At 45.6% G+C, this 8,783-nt stretch overlaps 1 protein-coding gene across 7 annotated transcripts in view; it reads left to right on the top strand.

Moving 5' to 3' along the window:
* Positions 1–6,380: 6,380 nt before the first annotated feature.
* Positions 6,381–8,783, top strand: part of SSX2IP (SSX family member 2 interacting protein) — a 41,266-nt gene continuing 38,863 nt past the window's right edge. For 6 of the 7 annotated variants that reach the window (XM_087866063.1, XM_087866062.1, XM_087866061.1 and 3 more), the window contains exon 1: positions 6,381–6,521. The gene's annotated coding sequence lies outside the window, so the exon portion shown is untranslated. Of the gene's footprint in view, positions 6,522–6,585; positions 6,766–8,783 lie in introns of those variants that run through there. The other variant, XM_045801896.2, reaches the window with a different exon arrangement.

Raw genomic sequence — 8,783 nt, 5'->3', positions numbered from 1 at the left:
GGGGAAGGAAGCCCCAGGTTGGTTGGGGAGCTCAGTAATGTCAACATGGACCCAGGTGGCTGGGCTAGTCTTTTAGCCCAGGAAGTCTGACTCAAGAACCTTTGGTACACTCTACTTCTTCCCTATAATACTTAGACTGTCATTGCTCTGTCTTCCTGGGAGACTCTGAGTTCCTGCTGTGAGAAGGGACCTTATAACCCTCAATGCTTGGCACATGGTAATCATTCAATACATATTCATTGACCCATTGAGGAAAATTGCAAGTAAGTGGAGAGAGACTAGGACTATGTGAAATAAAAGGGTGCGTTGGTGCAGAATTAAGTCAGAACTATTCAAGTTAATGCTGAATTTTTGTGCTCTGTGGTTTTGAAATAGGTTTCAGTATAACTAAAAAGCATTTGGGGTCATTTATAGTCCCCCACCCCCTGCCTACTTCCTTGGAGGGTCTTTTGTTGGCTGATCAGTGCTCTGGGTTTAAATTTGCAAGGTTAGAAGAATAGAATGGGCCAAATTGCTCTGAGAAATGTTTAGAAGTCACTGTAGTCAGCAAGGTTAGTTTTGTGCATGTGTTTGTATGTGTCCCTGGCCGGGGGCGGGGGTGGGGGGCGGTGCTGGTGGTGAGCAAAAACAAGGTGGCTGAAGGAGACACCCAATGGGAGATATGTATGGTTGGTAATGTTTAATTTTCATATTTTATTATTTTTTTAAATTCCAATATAATTAACATACAGTATTATATTAGTTTCAGGTGTACAATATAGTGATTCAACAATTCCATACATCACTCGGTGCTCATCACAATAGGTGCACTCCTTAATCCCCTTCACCTATTTCACCCATCCCCCCCAGCCCCCTCCCACTGGTAACCATCAGTTTGTCTTCTAGTTAAGAGTCTGTGTTTTGTCTCTTTTTTTCTTTGTTTTGTTTCTTAAATTCTACATGGGAGTGAAATCATATGGTATTTGTCTTCCTCTGACTGACTTATTTCACTTAGCATAATCCTCTCGAGATTCATCCTTGTTGTTGCAAATAGCAAGATTTTTTATGGCTGAGTAATGTTCCAGTATATATATATCTATATATATCTGTGTGTGTGTGTATATGCCACATCTTCTTTATTGATTGGTGAGTTTTTACAAAGTGAAGTGTTATATGCTGTATGATGAGACCCCATAAGTTTTCAGTAAAAATATAAAAATCAGATACTAAGTATGACTGGATACTAAAGAAGATGAGTTTGTGCTAATGACTTGTGTTAACATAGTCTATGTGTTTAACATCAGAATTCAGGACAGTCCCTCTTCATGCTCAAAATGCTCGCCGTGTGTGTGTGTGTGTGTGTGTGTGTGTGTGTTACATGTGTGTTTGCTTCATTTACTAAAGGAGGTATGCTTCTCTCCCGAAAATACAGGGCTTGAGAACTACTCTGGTTGATACCTTACCACCTTTCTATGATAGTATCTTACAATTGTTTGAGTGATTTTTGCATAATTGAGTTTTGCATGGCATATTTTAAAATTAACAAATCAATTTTGGGACAAATGGAGAGTTGGAAACCGAAGTGTTAGAGCTTAATAAAATTCATCTGGCATTCTTGCTCAAAAAGACCCTTTCAAAAAAAAAAAAAAAAAAAACTAGAGCAAATCACTCCGCAGACCAGACAAAAATCTAAAGCACTAAGAATGGGATACCTGGAGGGTGATCAGGCAGTTGTCTACTGCTCTGTGTGTTGGTAGGCGGCAAGGTGGGGTGGGGCAGGCAATGTGGAAGGGTAGTTTTCTTTTCTGGGAATTTTCACCTGGGGAAGGTGAAAGGAAAAGGGAACCACAGTGGTCTGTTTTCCTGCAAAGGCAGCAGTATTTTGTAAGTGGTGCAGGACTGTCATTTCAAGGCGGACGACTATGGGCCCAAATCCAAAGGGACTGGCCAGAAATGAATCCTCTTCGGAAATGCAGCATGATGCAGGGATTCAGTCAGATAGCTCAGGGAGCCATGTCACCAAGTGTAATGCCACCTTTTAGAAGTCAGAAAGCAGAGCTGGGGGTCTCTGCCTTTGGTTAGGCTTGCTGAGTGAAGATTGTCCCAAGGCCTTACTCAAGCTCTTTCTCCTCTGTGGAGCACCCCCACACCTCCCCAGCCCGCAGGGAGGACTCTGAAGTCCCTTGGGCCTTGAAGTCTGTCCTACCCTATTTTGCAGTTTATTACAAACAGCCTTAAATTGATCTTGTAAATAAGAGGAGGCCGTGGATAAGAGAGTTACTAGTACAATATCCAGTAAGACTTTTGTTTATCCATCCTGCCACCCCTGGAAAGGTAGTCCTGGCTAGAACACAGAATTAATAACAAGTGTTGCCATTAAGCAGAAGTGACTCAGCCCATCTTCTCATCTGTTACAGCATACAGGCTCTGACAAGAAATCTTCTCTAGGTCCAGAAATTGTTGTGGTTATTGAAATAATCCAGATGGTATGAACTGCAACAGAAAACCTTTATAAGTTGGTCCGTTACTATCCAGATTTGAATATACACATTAGGCGAAGCTGCGTGACCTAAATGTTTGTTGTGGTATGTGAAACGTTGGTTTCTAAGGCACACATATGCGTAAATAGAGAGTGGATTATTAATTTAGTACATACTAAAGTATGTACTTTAGTAATACTAAAGTCAGAGCCTATTTATTTCAGTGGAATGAAAATATTTTAAAATTACAGTAAGTCATACTTGTAAAACTTCATGTATAACAGAAGCTAATAAAATGTGAAGCAGATGTTCCTTCCCTCCTATCTATGTCCCTCCCAACCTCCCAATTAATAGTTTGGTTAGCAGCCCTCCCGTGCAGGCACTGAGGGGTGGGAGCTGCAGAGACAAGCACAGCCAGAGTCGTGGTCTTCATGGGGCTTGCATTCTTGTGGGAGGAGACACACCATAAGCAAGGAAACAAGTCAACAAATAGAACCAGGCCTGGAAAGCTTACTTTATATATGGACGTGGAGCCTGAATGATGAAAAAGAATCAATTTAAACCTTTGTGGGAAGACCCTTGTAGGCAGACCAAACGGCAGGTTCAAGGGGGCCAGAGAACCAAGAAGGGGACCACTGTGGCTCTGGCACTTTGTGTGTCAACGTGAGATTTCCAAGAGGGGGATGGGGGGCCGATCATGTGTGTACGATTGGGTGTGAAGTTTAATTTCATGCGAAGTACAGTGAAAGGGCATTAAAGGTTCTTTATTGGGGCTGGGGGGCAGAAAGGATCTGATTTTCAATGTAGGGGCAAGAAGTCTATAGACAGTTTGAAAGCGATTCATTCACACATACACACAAACATATAGTTTTAAATGCATACATATGTATATATGTATATTTTTTCTGCAACTTGTTATTGGTGTACATTTTTAGAACTCTTCGTCTTTGCAACTATGTTCAGAGTCAGTTTACTGTCTTAGAAGATCAAACACATCGTGTTTTTGACCTTTCTCTATCTACCCAAGTGTAGTAAACTAGTTGGAATATGCAAGTTTGGCATTTTAACGTGGCTCCAGAATGTGTTCATCAGATTTTGCTCCGAATGACTTTCAGGTTGTTCCAAACCTCAGATTGATTCTTAAAGAAGGAATTATTTTCAACAAATTCAGTGCCTACTCATATGATACCTTTTCAGCAGCATCAATGGACTAGGTCATTTATACAGCCCGCCAAGGTGATTACTTTGAAATGAAAAACATTGAAGTTATGTTTATTTATTCACCAAATAAGTGTTGAGCACCAACCACTAAGTACCAGGCACTGTTTTAGGCACTGGGGATACATCAGTGAACAAGCATGAGAGTAGTCTGGAGATAGGCAGAGCCAGGAGAGGTTAATTCAGCGACTCAGTGATGTCTGGGTTCTGGGTTGCTTTTCCGGTTCTTTTCTTTTCTTTTCTTTTCTTTTCTCTTTTCTTTTCTTTTCTTTTCTTTTCTTTTCTTTTCTTTTCTTTTCTTTTCTTTTCTCTCACTATTGTAGGGTGTACCACAACAGCTTCAAACATGTCTTGCTCACTTGGAGGATGGCCAAGGCAAGAGGTAAGGAAAAGACTTCTTCTGGGTTCTCAGGGATAAAATTCTTCCCCCAAAGCCCCATACCCTCCCACTTCACATTTATGTACTCACCAGAATTAGGTCACACACTCAGCTCCTAAACCGGTGGTCGACAAAAGGGGGACAGAGTATCAAGACAGTTTTAGACCAGTGGGTCTCAAAGTGTAATCTTAGGAACCCCCGGGGTGGGGGCACAGTGGGGGGGGGCATTGCCAACACCCTTTCAGGGAGGGTACAGTCAAATCAATTTTAATGCTAAAATGTTATTTGCCCTTTTTACTGCCATTCTCTTATGATTGTATAGTGGAGGCGACCTAAAATAGTACAACAGATTAAATTCAGCAGATATGAAAAACAAACCGCCTTCCATTAGGCTAGACATTAATCTACAAACTTTTAAAATCATGACACTCTTTACTATATTGGGGGAAAATAGTTATTTTCCGTAAAAATGTGCCATTTATATTAAGATGTAATTTTTATTTTTTAAATAAACATTTTAAATTTGTTTTAATTTCTAGTAGGGTAAATATTAATAGATATAACCCATACAAACAAAAGCTCTTTGAGGTCCTCAATCATTTTTAGGAATGGAAAGGGTTTCCTGGAGCCAAAAAATTGAAAACTGCTGTTTTATTCAGACAGATCAGATTCATCCTTGGGGGTGGGGACGGGTCCGAACTTTCCAGAGCTCACCTCAGCCTCACCCAAACGTTCTTAGAATCCAGCTGTTTAGTGGTTAGGTCACAATAGGGTGTGTCAGATGCTACTTATTGAATTGATTGAGCTCAACACTTCTACCTATCGAAGAGTGAGCACTCCATTTTTGATTGTGGGGGGAAATGGTCAAAATGAAGCCTTGTTATGTCAAGAAAAAACTGTGACATTGAGTTGTTTCCTAAGATGGGAAGGCGTGTGGGATTTTGACGGGTGAACAGTGGAAATTTCAAACCCCTCTTGGGAGCAGGAGTAACTCCCTTCCGCCCCCATCAGTAGCCTAGGTTAGGGTGTTAGGTAATCACTGGTAGTAATTGGTTTCTTCCTCCCCCCTAGCCCTGCGCTTATAGCGTCTTTAGAAAGATGGGCCCTAACAGGCTCTTTGGCTGTCATTCACCTATGCTTACCGGCATCTAGCCAGCCTCCTGATGGCTTAGGCCAAAAGCAAAGAGGAGGATTTCACTGGACTCTGAAGTTGTCACCGTGGCGTGCTCATTTTCTCTTCTCAATCTTTCATCCAGGATTGGGGGTCTGTGCGTGTAAACTGGGGGTGGGGGAGGTGGGATCACTACTCCCTCCCTTGTTCTTCAGCGTTAATCCTTCTTGTATTTGTCTCGTACTATTTAGGTTCCAAAGTGCTCTCAGGAGCCTCCCTAAAATACCAAACCTGTTTCTCCCCTCATGAGTAAATTCATTGGCTTCACTAAAACAAAATCCATCAAAGCACATCTTTGTGTTTATAACACAACTCCTATGCCTGCGACTTCACCATCTGATCCCTTTCCTTTCTCTGGCCCCTTTTCCTCCCTGGAGAATTTTAAGCTGACATGGAATAGGGGAGGAGCGGATCTGACCCCGGCTACGGGTGCAGCACAAGCATTCATTCTCTCTGCACATATTTTGCTGAGTGGGTGTGGGACATTTCCGCATAAACTTGTAGTTCACGACTGCCATTTGTTAGTATTCTCGCTGTCTTCTGCCCAGGTCCGTGTCTTTGCTCTCATTTTACATCTAACTCCCCCGGGGTTGGGTAGTTTGAATCCACAATTCCCAACGCTTGAACCTCCCTTCCCCTGGGCCTGACCTAATTCTGGGTGCCGGCTGTTGTTTGGTTTATTTCTCCACTTTTGCCAGCGCACGTGGGTCTTCTGGGAGCTTCACTTTTGCTTCAAGGGTGGGTGTTGGGGTTCACTGGTGGGGCTCGGAACACGCGCCTTAAAGCAACCACGACCCGATTCCCCCCCGAAGCCCAGGGGCCCCAGCTCTGCGGGCATAAGGAGGGGGCGGGGAGCAGGGCCCGGCCGGGTGAATCACAGGGCGTAACAGGTGCCGCAGCCGCAGCTGCGCCCGCATCCCGCTCCGGCTCTAGGGATAAGGTTTTCTTTTTCTCTAGGTTTTTTTGGAGGGGGGGGGAGGAGACTCCGGGGGCCAATGCAGGCCGCGGTTGTTCATCGCCTAGCAACTGGCGGAGCCAATGGGAGGTGGCTGGGCCTGCGGCCCCGGCGGCGCGGGGGCGGGGTGGGAACCTTGCGAACCTGCCGAGGCAGGGGGTGGCCGCGAGGGGCGGAGCGGAGCCGGGCCCGGGGCGGGGAAGGCGGGAGCCCGAGGCGGAGGCGGGGCCGCGGGCGCGGGGCGCTGCGTGCCGCCGCGCCTGTGCGGGCCCTCGGGGCTGCGCGAGCCGGTCTAGGACTGCGAGCGGTGCTTCCCCGCCGCTCTCGGGGGCCGTGACGGTGAGCGCTCCCCCCGCGACGGGGATTGTGACGTGCCCGCCCGGAGAGGGGCGGGGGCGCCGGCGGGGCCTGGGGCGGGAGCCGGCGAGGAGCCGGCGGGGAGCCGGAAGGCGGGTGCGGAGGTGAGCGCCGGCACCTGGCTCGGCGCCCCGCTTCTCGGCGAGAGGCTCGGCGCGGCCGTTAGGGCCGTTGGAGGAGGCGGGCGAGCCTTGACCCCGGCCGTGCCTGGAGGAGGAGGTGGGAGGTAGGTGCCAGCTCGGGTCCGCTCCCGCCGGCGGTCGCATTGCTGCGCCCACGGGAGGGCTCCGGACCAGGGAGCCCAAAACCTCCTCCGGGATGGAGAGAGGGTGGCGCCTGGCGTGGGATGACGAGCGACGCGGGGACGTGGGGGAGGAGGGGATGGCCAGTTTGGGGCTGCGGTGTGTCGCTAGCGGAGGCTGCGGGGTTTGCGGGCTTCTGGATTTGTTGGGGCGAGCCGCAAGAGGCAGTCCTTAGAATGAGTTACTGAGTGGCCCGTGGCCGCTGCAGGGGGAGAGATCTAGTTAAAAGTCAAGGGGAAGAGCTTACATCATCTAAAAGGCAGGCAAGTGTGAAAATATTTTGGTGTAGAATTTTACAGTCAAGAACGGTAAACCGAATTGTGAGCTCCCTGCCCGCTCTTGAGCCTATGCTGATCTCCCTGTTTTGCAAGTCACTTGGGCCCAGAAAATGGAATCTGCTAAATAATTTGTACTTAGCACATGTAATGTGGGGATCTTTAGATTGTTCCCTCATTTCAAGGTCCAGAGTTGTGATTGCCAAAATGTCATCTTGCAACGCTGATGTAGTTCTTGTCGAATCAGAGAGAATTGAGATTTCTCTTTGCGGGTGGGGAGCATCATGGGGAGAGGATCGGAAGAGGCACTCCTCCAAGAGTGGATCAGAAGTGTAAAAGTAGAAGCTATCTGCAGTTTGAGGTGGTTGGGCTTCCCTAACAACACAGATTAGAGTCTCTTGTGAATGATGGATACCTTGGAACATTGCGTGGCTTGGGAGGGATTGGTCTCCTCTTTAGATAGAAGAAAATTCTGGTAGCCTTGATCCTGAACTGAAAGGTTGGTGTGACTTCACATTTAAGAGACTGAATAAAATTTGAAAAGGATGAGTGATCTGGAGAGAGACAAAAATGCCTTTAGAGTTAAACTTTAAGTCACGCTATCTTGGAATTTAGAAGTTAGAGGTAGATTTAGGAACTTGGATTAATTCAGCAAAAGTTAATCCATCAAAATCTTCTAGAGCTATCATAACACAGAGGCCTAGGAAGCTGAGGTTATTCAGTCACACTAAACAAGTAAAGCTAATGACCAATTTGACCCTTTGTTGTGCTTGCTGTCAGTGAAAGTTCCTCAAACAAAATGGTTCTTTGAAAAGAGGATTAGCAGCTGATGGTTGAAATGAAGGCTCTTTTGGTGACTTGCAGGGCCTCTTCAGCTAAGTCATTTTATCCCTTCCTTCCCTTCTCTTTCCCCATCTGTGCAATGAAGATAAAAAAGCCCCAGGATTAAGTAACATGGGTGAAGCAGCTTGAAGATAACTGCAGAGACTGTTATTGTAGGATGAAATGTGAAGATCTCCTCATAACACATTGTGCCTTGTGACAAGACTTGTTAAAGCACATTCCCTTCCAGACATGCTGAGGCGCTATATGAGAAACTACAATGTTCACTGCTCAGATGATGTGTCAAAACCTGGAGGCCAGCACAAAGATTATATTCTTGGGGTCTCCAAAAACCTGACCTAGCTGCTCTTTGACAAAGCTGGATATGACACGAGTTTTATTAAAGTCAACATTTGAGTGTCTTCTGTGTAGGGGGCACCTACAGATTAAAAGGTGAAAGATATTGCCCCAGAATTGTGTGATTTTAATTCATTTCCCATCCTTAAATTGGAGGCATTCCAAAGCTTTTTAAGGGATTTTTTGGGGGTGTCTTTTATAATAGTTGTGAATAAGTCTTGGTTTGATTATTTGCTCAAGACACAAAGGGTTCTGTTGTCCGAGGGGCTTTTTTTGTGTCTTTGGTGATGGTGATTATGATTAGCTGTAATGAAGGTACATGTTAATCTTGAATTCAAAAGTTAATGAGATGAGATAGAATAGAGAAGTGCACCATTCATTATTGCTAATGGAAAACAACCTGAAATCTTTACTTTTGGTAGTGTGTGAATAGTATACATAGTACCAGCAGATGTACTGAACTTTGCTTTATAAACACTTACGGAGCT

The sequence above is a fragment of the Ursus americanus genome, chromosome 12, assembly GCF_024610735.1.
Source record: "Ursus americanus isolate L20-20 chromosome 12, mUrsAme1.1.p, whole genome shotgun sequence".
NCBI classification, from domain to species: domain Eukaryota; kingdom Metazoa; phylum Chordata; class Mammalia; order Carnivora; family Ursidae; genus Ursus; species Ursus americanus.
This window is presented reverse-complemented; position numbering and strand designations above follow the sequence as displayed.